The 15,299-nt window shown below is 46.0% G+C and overlaps 1 long non-coding RNA gene across 1 annotated transcript in view; it reads right to left on the bottom strand.

The window, feature by feature from the left end:
- The window catches only part of LOC109369241 (uncharacterized), a 122,605-nt gene extending 116,255 nt beyond the window's left edge, over nt 1-6,350 (bottom strand). The window contains exons 1-2 of the long non-coding RNA XR_014885177.1: nt 6,073-6,350; nt 5,042-5,137 (exon numbers count right to left, since the gene is read on the bottom strand). This is a non-coding gene — a long non-coding RNA (uncharacterized LOC109369241). The remainder of the gene's footprint in view (nt 1-5,041; nt 5,138-6,072) is intronic.
- Between the last annotated feature and the right edge of the window lie 8,949 nt (nt 6,351-15,299).

Raw genomic sequence — 15,299 nt, 5'->3', positions numbered from 1 at the left:
TCCAAGACAAAACTTTCAGTTGCACAGCCACAACTCAGAAATGGTGTAAATCACTTCAGCATGGATGAAAACTTGGAGAAAGCACTGCAGTGAAGGAGATCACTCAAAACCTTTCAAACATCAACTGCCAGAAACGCCCTCTAATGCCACCCCTAGACTCAAACCCACCCCAGGCCAAGCATCCAGCCTCACCAGGAGCAGGGCCCCCTACACACCACAAGATTACAAAATCCCTCTCTCCCTTACCTTGCACAGCACTGCCCACAGCCTGCTCCATCCAGAGCTTGCTCCTCTCCAGTCCAGCACATCTCAGTTGGTACTACTGAGTTTACAGCAGCAGAGTTGGGAGCACTTCAGATGAGGTTCATATACCATGAGGAAGTCCCCCACGAAACCATGGAATCACTTCACTGGGACCACGATGCATCTGGCAGCAGGGGGAGCAGGAAGGGAAATCAATCATCAAGATCGATTTCACAGGTGGTTTCCTTTCCAGTAAACACTTTTTTCTTAGTCTTTCTGCAGTTGGTGGTTCACAGAATTTTACTCTCCCCGCTCTGAGTGCATTTTCTTGTGTGACAAAGATGGGCAGGATTCATATTTGGATCACTGACCACAGAAGAACGTTTTTGTGACTGCATTCCCAGAGGTTTCAGAAGCACACACTGCTGTGGGGAAGCACTGGGAGTCTTGTAAACAATGGCACAGATCTGAACATTAATAAATGTCACAGAGGAATAGCTCTCACCACATTCATAGATATGCAGCTCAGATAAGATTTTAAGAACTACAGTGCATAAATCTCTCCCCAGTCCAGGTGGGTCCCTATTGACCATGATTTTGCTGCCTTTAGCATTTGTCCAGCCTCTGTGCCACCAGCTGTGCCAAAATTCAGATACGTTGTTCCACACAGCACCGCATCAGCTCCCGGGTCAGACCAGAGGCTCCAGCTTTTGTCCAGTCTCTGGCACTGCCCACTGACAGATGGATTATTAAGAGCCAGGCTCTTCCTTTGGAGGAATTTTCTCAAAGATCAGTTATCACAAAACTGAAGTCAGCAATTACATTCTAAATGCTAGAAAACTAGCATTGAAAGCATGAGGGTGAAAGATTACACAACTCCACCACCTGTCCAGTGCACCTCCACTGAGCCAACTGCCACACACCTTTGCTCCGTTTAAGTAATTAGCATAATTAGGACAATTAACCTTTGTCTGAACCTTGTCCTTCACACAGGTGTGAAAACGCATCCAGTTACAATTCTGCAGGTTAATCAATTCTCCCTGTGCAAACCAAGCGTTCTGTTTTTCAAGTCGATGAGGCTGTTTTCCACCAGCTAGGCAGAGCACTGTCTGTACTTATTCCCAAGGCAGTAGTTATGCTCCGCAATTGAATTGCTTCTGAGAGTCATTAAATACCATAATTTAAGTTCCAGTCTCACTGTCAGCTAGCAGAAGCTAGCTTAAGAGGTAGGAGGGATGAAAGTCACCCACTGCATTGCCTTCTTTGTTCTGTTTGCTTGTTACAGCTCAAAGACTTGCCTGCTCCATCCTGCAGGTAAGCTACAAGGAGTCTGCCTTCCAAAGAAAACATAGCAAAAGATATCTAAAAGGATCTGCCTCTTTAGCAAACTTCTAGAACTACAGACCCAGGTTGAAATTGAAAGCACGTGCAAGCCAAGCCTGCAGAAAACACCTGAGCACTATTCAAACTACATAGAAGGGTTCAGCTCTTCCTTGTTCAGTGGTCTCCCGCTATTTTCTTGGGTGTAAAATTAGCTCTTTAGTCACCAGTGTATTTCCTATCTCCCACTCTTCCAAAGATTCAAAATTAGCACGTAGGTTCTCAGAAAACTTTTTCAGATTCTTAGTTAGGCGGTCCCTAAACCATGGCAGAAGTCAGTGATAAACTTATTACTGAGAGCTGTTTTTTTCCTCTAGTGTCTTTCTTCACAGCAGGCTCTGCTTACCCAAATACAGTCTTTCCCAAGCCTATGACAGCTTAAACAAATTCCTGACTTTGTTGAGAACATTTCTTTACATGCTTAGCAGTGAATGCAAAAGTGACCCATCTCTTGGCAGAGATGTTTGTTAGGTTACCAAAGGCAGAGCAACAGAAGGCTGCAAGCCACATCCAGTGAGGAGGTATCATGAGATGCCTCCTCTGTGCATTCAGAGCATTTGTTTTCACATCAGTTCTGAGTTCTTTGTTTAATGAACCAACCTAAACTCTGTTTGATAGATTTCGTATTGCAGCCCACATTGGTCCCAAGAGACTGATCTGAAAAACCTTCAGAAGAACTGGGTGACTTCCAGTCCCAAAGATGTTTAATACAGCCTTGCTCACTTGTCTGAAGCTCTGCAGAGATACAGCTGGAAGTAGCCTTATTGTGTCTAGCTAGTGAATAGTAGCAATAATGCAGTACTGGCAATAGCCATCTTTAAGTTCTTTGGAGTCAGTCAAATGCCTCTTTGGATTTTAATCTCCTTTGGAGTCTCCTGTGAATTTTACTTTAAGATTACTCTGAATTCAGCTTCTCATTTAACATTCATTAAGCAATCAATTAAGCCAAAATCTACTTCAGCATGGTATCTCCATCCAGAAGTCATATATCACCAAATCTGACATTTGCATGTGAAAAGCAGAGTGTTGATTTAAATTGTACTCATTTAGCCTCTCTTCCACAGTATTAAAGACCTCTATATTTCTAAGCAGCAGTCTTAATCTGTCCTGACTTCTGAGCCTTCCCTACAAAGCATTTCCTGAGAGTGTTCATCCAGTCTTCATGGCAGGGTGCAGGACACACAGCAGAGCAGACCAAGTGCCAGGCTGCAGGCCTAACATCTGTACTAAACCTCACCCCTTTGAGGATCCAGGGACTCCATCTCAAAATTAAGATGGTGATACTATTTTGAAGCAGTGGGAGATCACTGCCAGAAGCACTGAAAACCCTGCTGGCTGTCCTATCCCTGTCCTTGGCAACCTCTGCTTCCTGCCCAAGGTAGCTCAGTTTCCTGTAGCTGTGTTTACATGATATAAAGAGGAAATATTTTCTGTTTATATCTGCTGTTCTAACAAGCTTTGAGCCGTTTATCACAACTGCTATCATTATGCTCTCTCCTAGGTGGTAGAGAACAGGGCACGGCCTGCCACAAGCACTTACGGGTGGAACATGACTGTCACACCAAAGGTGTACGGAATGGGGAGGAGCTACTCAGCCTCTCTTGCACATCCTCTCTTCTTTATCTTCTGGAGGAGTGTTTTCTTGAATGCAGACACCACACAGTGAAATGACAATTGTAGTTTGGGGCTGAGCCAGGACCTGGTGTTAAGCCACAAGATAAACAAGTGGAAAAGGCTTTCTGGATGGCCCCTGACCAACCTCCTGCTTCAGGCAGGGCTAATAACAGAAGCAGAGCAGGCTGCTGGCCTATGTCATCCCATATCATAGTTCCCAGTCCCCAGAGCTAATATCACTTCCTAGGGGAGTCTCCCTGAGCTCAGGAATCTCCAAAGGAAGACGAAAGTTCTGCAGAGAACGTGTCTCACTCTGTAGCTACAAGCCACCAATTCTGCCTCCCATCCACAGGGCAAGCCTTCTGAAATTAAGAGCGTCCTACAGCAAGCATGCCAGCCAGGCAGACAGTAGTGCTAACCCTGCTCAGGTCCCCAGGGGCACATGACCCACCCAAGACCAAAATCCCAGTGAAGAAGGTGGTCCCCACACAGCTTAGATCATCAGCACTTCCTTCCCCTGCCACCACCATGCATCATGGAAATGTTTGAACATCACCTCCCACCCCACAGGGAAAGCAGTGCAGGCGGTGCCCACAGCCATGCAGGAGGCACGTGGTCTTATCTGGAGCAGGCAATACACCAGCCTGCACAACAGCACACGGGGGGCTCAGGATGCGGGTGCTATGTGGCAGCACCAGACACCCTCAGTGCTGTCCCAGCATTTACCTCGTCGCAGGGAATGAGCACTGCTGTGGGATCAGGTAGACACTGTGCTGAACAGTAGGGAGGAAGGAAGGAGTTTCCAGAAAGTCCTCAGCATTGGCCATTCTGCTAGAACACTCAGGCTGGGAAAGGCTCCACCACACATGGAAAGAAGGGCTTTATCTCACCCCAAGCTCCCACCACCGCCACCTGTGATTCACCCGTCCCAGCAGAAGTGTCATTTGCAGAATGCAAATACATGTGAATCACCTGTCTGCTTTTTGCTGCCTCTAGGGCTGTTTTGGAAGTATCATACCACCCAGCCACAGTGCTACACTGCTCTGGAAGATGAGGGTGATAACACTGCAGATCATGAGTTCTCTTGGAAGCACTGAAAAGCAGGGCCAAGTAGTTCAGGCAGCACACAGGGACACTGGCTTAACTTGAATGTTAGTGGTGCACGTGTGATTGTGCTGGAGTGGCCCTCCCTGCAAATGAGATATGTTCAGCAGTCCTTGTCTCACCGAAGGTTATTCTTTATCTGGAAGACCTTCAGCTTCATTCAGCATAGAGATCCCTGGCAAGGTCCCCTCAAAACCTAATCCCCCCCATAAACCTCTGGCCTTGGATCCTTGTTTCCTCCTTGACTGCAGGGTTAATGTGTTTGTGCAGCCATAACTTTCTCTCATTCTGTTCCTCTTCAGTTGAAAATGCCCCTGCAACAACAACCTCACCCACAAACTGCAAAAAGTCAGTGCAGTGCCATGTCCCCAAGATACTGGTCTCCGAGACAAAGGAGATTATTTTTGTGATTCTAATGCCCTTAAGAACTCAAAGGCAACTGCATCAGGCTGAAGCCTTCGGTGCATCCCCCACACCTGCATATACATAGGAATTACAGCACCTCCTTGAGATCTCTGACCGTTCACGCTGACCTTGTAGGGCTTCTGAGTAGTTCCTCCCTGCTGTGTTGTCAGCTCCCACACCTTCCCCTCCTGCAGCTTCACCCTTCTGGCAAGGAGTTCATGGCATTTCCCACTCCCCAGAACTTACCACAGCCCCATGCATCACAGTCCTCCAAACACATCTCCTGCCTACTCACCTAAGTCACTTTTTCACCAGGTCTTGCAAATACAGCCACTGTGCTGCTCTCACTCCTCAGCATCCAGATCTTACCTCGTGCAGGCGAAACAGAACTCTGTGGCAAAGGAGAAGGGTGCTAAAACCTTGCTTATGAGATAAATGAAGTATTTTCACATACTGCCTTTTCTTTATCTGCAACAATGGATCGTAACCACCTCTGGATAGGATAAACATCTCATAAAACATTAGCAACTTCGCTTTATCTTTTCTTCATCATTTGCAAATATTTGCATGTGCTTACTGCCCCAGCACAAGGAGGGTTGGTGTGCAATGTATGAAATTCTAGCTGTTCCCCACTGTGCATTCACCTCATCCACCTCCAATCACTTACTCTCCTTCAACCGGGCATATAGCTGCATGGAGAGAAGACACCTTTAAAGCTGTTGCATCAGCTACAGTGGTGGGTAGAAATTAGTTTACTTTTGGACATTCACCCACATGCGTACATAAACAATTGGCTGCTGCCTGCCAGCATTTAGGCTTTTTTTTTTTTTTTTTTTTTGCCTATCACAAGTATTGCCCCTCCAGTCAAGGTTATTCTCTCCATATCCTTACCATTGTCAGCTACTCATTCCAATGTCTTACCGCACGTGAGCATCTTCCTTGGAGATAAATAAATAAATTAATTTATTTATCTTCCTTGGAGATAAATAAATAAATTAAAATAAAGTACATCCTGGACTTGAGTTCATGCAAACATTAACAAAGATGAAGAAAAAAACCACCAAACACAAAAAAAAACACAAGAAAAATATGAGTCGTCACAGATCGCCGAGAGAAATTCAGTGACCTATGGAGGTGTGCAAACACACAGCCCATGATGCCACCATGCATCACGGCTCCCTAAATGCTGGCAAGCAACATGCAAATCATCAAACAGGATAAAAACAAGAATCATACATCACCTGGAAAGGCATCATAAATAAATAAATAAACAAGTAACCAGAAGTAAAGAGCAAAGAGAAATACAACGCAGGACACAAAACGTACCTACAGATAATAGTTGTCAGCAGAGGCCAAATGGGAAAATACTGCCTGGGAAAAAAGCGTACATTAATCTGGGGAAAATAAATAAATAAATAAAAAGCAATTACTTCAAGCTACAAAGCTTTCTAATTGCACACAGAAAACTGGCTGTGACAAAAAAGGCCCAGCAAAAATTAAAGCACAAGTAAACAGTCCTTTCACGTTTTTACACCTGCAGTCAAGCTCTGAAGCCCCTGTGTCTTCTAATGCATAAGAGCTCAGTTTCAGGATACATCAGAGCATTCCCGGGATATCAAGCCACAAAAAGGGGCTGCAAGATTCTATTTGATAGCTGGGAAATGCACTTTCTAGCAGGTCTCCATGAAGAAACATCCCTCTTGGCTATAGCTGTATTCCCAGTCTACAGCCTCATGCAGCTGCTGAAGCCACTTTGGATGTCTCACAAGCAAGTATGCAGTTGGCAGTCATCATACCTTGGTGCTTGACACCAGCCTGGAGTATGAAAATAAGACCCCCCAGAGAATTACTTGCTGGCTGCCCCATGTTCGAGGGCTCTGCCTTGCCCTTTTCCATGAGCAAGCAGTCTGAAGGCCCTGTGTCCTTGGAAGGGATGGACCTTATCTACTGCCCACTGCCTGTTCTCTGCTGTTAGGCTAAACTTCTGTAGAGACAGCACCCCTAAAATCTCCATAAAGCATCATACCAGGGACTTCATCTTCTGTAAAACATAATAGGTAGAGTAATATACAAATTTTGTAATAAACAATAGATTTTGTAACGTACCCATTTCTTCTACACTGTTTTCCAAGGTCATCGCAAGAGAAACATTCCCTACAGACAGCTGCGGTGAACATTTGTTCTTGCTGGGGTTGGTTCTTTCAGGTTGACAGACCAGCTTTCAGGCAAACAGACTTCTCCCCAGCTAGCCAGTAAACACAATAGCCCTGCAAAACTCTTCCCCCATATCTGCCACCAGGACACTTTCAGCAGCATTACTGTGACAATAAATTCACATTTTCCAGCCCAGAGGTGAGACTGAAGGCAGGCATCTGCCGCCAAGGCACTTACTAGCTACATTTAGCTTTGTGCATTCACCATTTATCATTTGCTTTTAAAAGGAGGGCAGGAAGAAACCTGCCCCATCCTCAGGGAGGTGCAGAGCCTGGATGGGGAAAAGGGCAATGGCAGGGAGAGGAGTCCCAGGGAGGAGCTGGTGCCAGCCTGTGGCACAAGGACAAGCCTTGAGGCTGATGGAGGCCTCACTAGGGGTTTGCCAGTGGTCCAGCCCAAAGCTCCGGCTGACAGGACTGAGCGGCCAAGGGAAGCACTGCAGGCAAACACCTTACGTCAGTTTCATTCTCCCTCCTTGCTCTGAGTGGTCTCTTACTAAAAGCATGCATTTTTTAGTTTCTATTCAGGCTTTCCTTTCCAGCCACAAGTGCTCACAGGAGCATCTCATTTGTAACAGACTGCTGCAGCATGGTGGCAGCTGCCTAAGGCAGACACGGCCACCTCACAAGCCCCAGCTCTGTACCCCTGCTTCCAGGTCACTATCCTTCCCACTGGAACTGTTTATTTTTAATATCCTGACCACAGCCATCTTTCCCACAAGTCTGCACCTGTGAGACTTCATTTCTTCGCATTAGCAATCATTTCCAGATCCTTCCATTTGCTGCCTGCTCTCCCCAGCCTGACACAGGGCTTTACCTCAGCACACAACTCTACATCAGGTCCCAGACTTAAAGCACTCTATGAGGCTGCACTGCCCTCCTATTAACACTGCTTCCCAAACCTTGCAAGCTGCAGGTTTTATTTCAGGCAGGGTGCTGGGTGCCCATGCCCACTGAGGGCTGTGGATAGTCGACGCTTCCATAGGGTTCCAGAAGGTTCCAGACCCCTCAGGAAACACCAAGGCTGCAGCTGAGCCCAGCAGTATGCTGGTGGGGCTCTGGGTAAAGGTGTTTAAGAAAGTGCAAAATGCTCTGCCAGGCAGTGAGGGTTGAGGGAAAAAGTGGCAGAAACACCTGAAGCGCTGAGGTGAGAGGAGAGAAAATGGTGCTGCTCTACAGCACTGAGGTGAGAGGAGAGAAAATGGCGCCCGCTCTGCAGCGCTAAGGTGAGAGGAGAGAAAATGGCGCCCCTCTACAGCACTGAGGTGAGAGGAGAGAAAATGGCGCCCATTCTGCAGCACTGAGGTGAGAGAAAATGGCGCCACTGAGCAGAGATTCTCCTGCAGCCCCTGGGGAGAGCAGCTTTGTCCTGATGTTCCTACATGGCTCCTTCCAAGGGCTGCAGAGGGAAAGCATAAATAAAAAGGAAGAGAAGAAAGGAGCTGTATCAGACCGGAGCTGCCATCCCACTACCCCACCAGGTAGGAGAGACATGAGGGAAGGGGCATAGTGGAATACAGATTGGGAAGAACTGTTGTTTATTTTGTTTTTCACTATCCAATCCATTTTAACAGGCAGTAAGTTAATTTTCCCTAGCCCTCAAGCTTTTCCATTTATTTTCTCCCCTGAGCCTGTTGCAGTGGAGCAGCTAGGTGAGTACTGGAGAGCTGCTCAGGGTCAGCCCTCTGCAGGTACCAATTCTTGTCTAAATTTCCACTATTCACACATCTAGCGGGTTTAAAGTGTGCCCCTTCTACAGCATATTCCAGGTGGGAGTCAAAACTTTCATCGTGGCTCAGTCTTGCTTCTCCATAAAGAGGTATCCATCCCTGTTCAGCACACAAGAGTAGTGAGAGGGAAAGCTGTCTCTGTAATGGAGATATGTTTGCAGTGCTGATAGGGTCAAAGGAGACCATGACCCTATTCAGTGGTGTGGGGAAGGAGGGATTCCCAGCAGATGCTGTCATACTGACTCAGCAGCTCTGAGCTCTCAGGGCTCCACTGCCTACCTGCTCCTATTTACCTACTTAGACTCAGCAAAAGAAGACTGTAGGAGAATCTATTCAACATGCTTTTAAAGACCACAGGAAATAGCACTTTTAGAAAGCAGAGCTACAGGGTCAATGTAGCTTTTTTTTTTTCCCTCCACCCTAATCACTCCTCCCCCCAAGGAAGTTAAAGAATGAAAAGGGTCAAAGGGGTGAAAGAAAAACCAAACTGAGAAACCAGTTATGCAAGGTTGCTAACAAGCAGTTCTGTGAAAGGTGTTCATACCCCTAAAGAGCAAAAACAAAGTGTTTAGCAGCAGGACCAATCTTGCAAAAGATGCAGATCACTAGAAAAGTCTCAAGATAGCAAAAGAGACAACTTGATCACAAGAAAGAAGTGTCAAGTTTCTCAAAAGTCTGTACAGCAATACTTGCTGTACAGTTGAAGTTACTAGAAGTCTATGATTTAAGATAAACGTTGGTTTCTTTTCTCTAAGCCATGTCTTCTGTTCCTATGACCTTATTCTCTCCCCCTGAATAGCCAGGTGTGCTGAGTTGCCCTGACCATGGGTGGGTAGAGGGCAAGACTCACAACTGGCCCAGTTTCGTTAGTCTCTTGATGCTTGGTGTAACTCCACTATGAGTACTGTGAAAAACTTAGCACGCTTTGCTTCACAGTGTTCTATAAAGTTACATGCTAAACATGGTTTACAGGCAGTGAGCTGAAATACAGAAATGAAACTGCTGCTATCGAAGTGCCCACTTTAGGATTTTTCACAGAATTCAGTGGTTGTACAGCTCTTGGGTATGCTCTTCATTCACACCTAACAGTTACAAACAGCAGCCTTGAGCACAGCAGTCTTGTGGTCTGCCAAGTCATCACCATCCCACCCTTCTCTCCAACACATCTAGCTCCCTCCCATAAGCAGCACTGAATTTCTGTCCACTTAGCTCTCCATGAAGTCTAAGGATGGTGGTGGCGTGAATAACTTCGGCTGACATGGCACCTAGACCTTTAAAGGCTAGCGTCCTGCAGGACTAGCACACAGAGACAGGAGCTCACATCACCTCATACAGCCTGCACCCTTTGATGAACTGCCTGGTACCAGAAGGAGTGAATGCTGTTGGGGGCCATCGGTACAAGGTTCCAAGCCCCTTTACAGGTTCTCTGATGCTTTCTATTTCCTAATTTGTTAGACAAGCTAGAAGAGTGGAAATTACAAAACTCCTAAAAGACTCATGGTTCTGCTACTTATACTTAAAAAGTATACTTAATACGTATAAGTACTTAAAAAGTACTTAATAAGTATACTTAGAAAGGTTTTTAATTAGGTTTCCTAGCATAATAGAAAGGTGGGAGTTGTGTGGAATGGCTTTATTTGTTCTCCTAGGCAGGCTCTATGCCAGGTCCTGGTCATAATCTGGTACTTGATGGGACTGTCTCAGAGTGGGCATCCATCACCGTATCTTTACTATCATACATGCTTCCTGGGAACCAGGAACAGTCAGGCCAGCAAGTTACATTAGCATCAAAACACAAGTCACACATCTCAAGGTCCAGTGCACAGCACCAGTTATTTCTATTGTATCACTGTCTAGATGATCTTGCCAGGTACTGGGACAGCACTGGATACAGTAACTGTATGGATACATTTACTGCTGGATGAATCATACCAGGTCTTGCCCACAAGCTCTCCCCTGTCCAGAAGGGAATGCATGTAATACATAATAAATGCTTCAAGAGCAGGGAAGGAGGAGACACAAGCTCCACAAGCAGACCTAATGATACCTAACGTGGTCCCAGCTGGATCAAGCAATTATCATCCTCTCTTCTCCTTCAACAGCCTCTCCTGACTCACTTTCTCCAGTGCAGCAAGCAGGGTCTCTACAGGATGTGAGTAGGGAGTTTCAAGCAAACCCTGAAAATGATTGTTCCCCACCCATGCTGTAAGAGTAAGTAGGGCAACAGAGGAGCCTGACTCAATTTCTTGTAAGCTCAGATAAACAAGAAAGTGCAGCTGTGGGCAGGGGGCAGAAACAACGCCCTACCCCCAAAAAAACTTCGACAGCTTTCATGTTTGCAATGGTTGAAGAGCTCACCTAACAGATAGTAGCTCACTAAGCCACAACAATTACCTCCTGCTCCTCACAGCAGCAGCAAAGAAACACACTTGCAAAGTCACACACAACCTGGTGGGCTGCTCAGCAGCAAGGACGTGCAGGACTGACTTCAGAGTGCCAAAGCAAGAATCATCACAAAGGCTGCAACAACATCCTGGGCTTATTTGAGAACTAGCCTGATAACCTGCCCTTGTCCAAGCTAAGGACAGAAGTGGGATTTATTCTCTAAATATCCTGAATTTCTCCCAGCACTGTCCTTTTGAAACCAAGCAGCGAATTAGAGAAATCACATCCTCTTTTGTTGCTTAAGCATTCTTAATCTTCTATTATTTAAATTCCTCTTTAGGAACTTTAATGGAAGCCAGTTCTTGCATACCCGTTCTCCATTGCAGATACCTCAGCAGGGAGCACGGATAAACAGATTAGCAGCAAGTCAGTCTTTCAGCACGCCCTTGGGAGCCTTGGCTGAGATTGTGCAGCTCATACCAGTTCTTTGGCTGACCCTCTGACAGCTGAGAACTGCAACAGCCATAAACACGTTGCACTGTTCTTTGGGAACCTCACGTCCATCATAGCAGCATGAACAGCTGTCTTGTAGGCTGTTTAAGTTAAGAAGGAAAAATCTCCCTCTCAGATATTTTTTCTGTTTTGTTTTTTTTTTTTAATCTCTTAACATAAATCTCACAAATGATGCCAAGTGGAATGCATGCCCCCAGCACATGGTTCAGGAGAGCACACGCACTCTGTGGGGAATTAAGGTAGGAAGGGAGGGGGTTTGCCTGTGATGCTGAGCTGAGACTTGTTTCCATTCCTCCCCATCTCTTAGGTCCCCTCCCTCTGCCCAACAAGGATAGGGCAGGAGGTCCACTACAACACACAGTCCTACTTCTCATGTATCAGGGCTTTGGTTATGTGCTGGAAGAGATGAGTCAGCAACAAATTGTTGTGTCTTTATTTCTCATCTTTCAAATAAAATTGAGAAATTCACATGTAACTTCCCTCACCTTGCATACCAGTTCCTCTCTCTTCTTACTCACCTCATCCCCTTTGCATTAAACCTCAGTCACTTAGTCATGCCTAAAACTACACTTTTGTAACCATGACGTAACATGCCTCCTCTTCTGAGTGCTAGAAAAATAAGAGTATATATTATATACTATATATAATATTATATACATATATACATACACACTATAAAATAATATTTAAGCTTCCCTCCTTTCCTTCACAATCCGGTTCATATATTCTTTAGAGCTCCATGACCTGGAAGTAACCCCACAAGACACAGTAATCAAAACTTGGAAACATTAAGGCTGCCTTTAAGGGGGAAAAAAAAAATTGAAAAAGAAAAATAGCAGCAACAATGAAGCTTTTCTGATCAAGCAGACAGAAGATTGCTTCTTAACTCAAAGGATTTGAGAGCAGCTTAAAAAAATATTGGTTCTTCCATTCTTGTGCTCTCTTTCCTCTCTTGGAGAGTTACAAAAGGAGTCATAAAACACGTATCAGCTAACTACAACAACTAATCTGTGCAATGTCTGAGCCAAGACTCATATCTGGGTGAACCTGCTGAGAGCCAGTCCATGTCGGAGCTCCAATTCAGGTCTCTGACACTGCTGCATTTGTTGACCAGCAGTGGCTTCTTTCACTTCTGCATTACAAGAGTCCTTCAGGCCTTCACTGTGCGCCAGTGACCTTCCTCTGCATCACAAGTAACCACAGGCTAGTAAAAAAAATCAGGAGACACAGGTGTGACATCAATAGGAGGGATATGAGAGACACTGGCCATAACTATTAGGAGCCTTTTCTGCTTCTCTGAAGGTGGTTTTCTCCGCAAGGGGAAAACTGCCTGCAGTAGAAACCGTTGAGGCTGCTTGGCAGAATGCCACCTCTCATCTCAATGGGTCTGTGAGGAGCAGCACCCAACCTCAGCCTCACTTGTTATTCATCCTATCTCTCACACTTAGGCTCTGCCTCTCAGAGCTTGCCAAATCTCCTCTCGCTTCCTGCACTTCTGCTGTAGAAGCAACACTATTTACCCCCACCAGGGTAAATAGGATGCAGCATCTGATATGCATCAACCACGAAAGCGCCCATCTCCCTCAAGCAGCTTGCTATGCTCGGCACATAGCAGCATGAGTGTTTCTATGTCATGCAGGCTTGGCCAGCTGCACACCCCAGTCATGCAGGCATTGCCTGGAAAGGGTTCAGCTAACCATGAGTTGGTGTGCCTGCAATGGACTTGCTGGATCAGCTCCGAGCTGGATTACATAGGAATAAAATTCTTGCCCCTAGGAAGAAAGACTGTGAACCACAGAAGACCCCCAGGCACTAGGAGCTGACCAGAAGTGCTTCACAGGAGTTGCTCTGGACTCATCACTTCTCAGCTGTATTCTCTACAGAGCAGAAGTTCCCTAGACTGCCATTAAACACTGCCCAAGCCCTGCAGTATCTCCACATATGGCCCAAGCTCTTCCATCAGGAGAGAGGAGCTTGGCTTACACAGACAGCTGGGATTGTTCAGTCTGGAGGAGGCTCAGAGGAGACCTTACAGCTCTCTACAACTGCCTCAAAGGAGGCTGTGACAGGGTGGGGGTCTGTCTCTGCACCTGGGTAAAGCAACAGGACGAGAGGGAGCGACCTCAAGTTGTGCTAGGGCAGGTTCAGGCTGGATATCAGGAAACATTTCTTCTAAGAAAGAGCAGCCCTTTCCAATGCACCACCACTCTTTCTGAGTGTGTCCGCTCTCTCAGTCACAGAAGCATTAACAATGCCATCATTAAATAGCTATAAAGAATTTAATGCTAACATTAAGCAAATACTCCAATCAGTGAACAGCTTCTTAGACAGAGAATTAAACTGATGGCTTTAATAAAGCTGCTCCCACAAGCAGTCTGTGAATCAACCCTGTGCAGTTTAAAATTGTATGCTTCTGTCACAACCTTACTTCGAATCTTCAGTCACAGCCCATGAGCTCAGCAGTGGATTTTCTACATTCAGGTTGAAGCGATGTTTGAGAACAGGATCGCAAGGCAGAAGCACGCGTGTTGCTGGCATCTGTGCTGCTGACTCAACGCAGTAGCAGCTGCTCTCTGACTCAGGAGCAAGGCTAACAATTCATAGCTTTGTCCCACAAGGAAAGGCAGCTCTGTCCACTTTGAGATCCCAGCTCGATCTACAATACCATCCACCTCACCACACCACTATCTCTGAGACTTGCAGATCTGCATTCCTGTCAGCACATCAGATAAAAATGTTAACAGATTCTTGTCCCCTCCTGATGTGCAGTGAGAGCAACTGCCACATCCTGCCCCAGAGTTCAGGTTCATGGCTGAGCTGTCTTGTGCTGATTTATACAAAGCTTTGGGAGCTTTTCAACCCTTCACTAATACAGCATTAGCAGAGCGCATAAACTCAGCATCAGTTTCCTTTAGGTGCTGAATGCTCTTTATCTCTCTAAGGTGTTCATCACCAGCAAAGAAAGGAAGCATACAATGTGCTCAGAAATTGCTGAAAGCATATAGATGTATAAAGAGAGATGCACAGTCACTCTTCAGATGGATGTCTAGAAAGCAGCACAGCATAAAGAGCAACCAGGAAAGGGAAAAGGCTTCCAGTCTTTCCTTAAAAGATTCAGTCCAACACCTCTCTATCTGCAATAAGTGGTTTGTCCCTCTGATAGCAGGAGACGGGTGCAGTGGGAAAGCATCAGCTAAGGAAAAAAAGATTCCTAACCATTGACTTTTAGAGGCACTTTCCTTCCTGAGAAATGCAATGGAAAGCTCCACATGCAGCAGGGCCAGTTGTGTGAGCAGAGAGATAGTGTTCACCTCACCTGGCTGCACCAATGGCCTGTCCACTCCTGGGTTTCGAAGAAACATGTTAACACAAAGCAAACAACCACAGGCCACACACCACAGAGCAGAGAACAGCACCAGAGAAAAGGAAAGAAACGTTACGTGCTGCAGGAGAACCACTGTTTGAATTACAAGAAGCCTGGACCACAGGCAAAAATGATGCAGCACAGCCTTTTTGTACTGCCTAGTGACAACATGGCAAGTTGAGGTTAATTCTTGCAAGGAAGAAGCTTTGTGGACCAGTGCTGGAGTGAGCAAATGTTATTTAACACTAAGTATGACTTCCTCTCTTTACCCCTCAGACTGCCATGTGAAGTGCCGCTGGGGCTGGCAGGCACAGAGAGAAGTGTGGCTTTGGGGGATGGCAGCACTTG

Source organism: Meleagris gallopavo, chromosome 10 (assembly GCF_905368555.1).
Source record: "Meleagris gallopavo chromosome 10, MGAL_WU_HG_1.1, whole genome shotgun sequence".
NCBI classification, from domain to species: Eukaryota; Metazoa; Chordata; class Aves; order Galliformes; family Phasianidae; genus Meleagris; species Meleagris gallopavo.
Note: the sequence above shows the minus strand (reverse complement) of the source record. Positions and strands in the feature narration are given on the sequence as shown.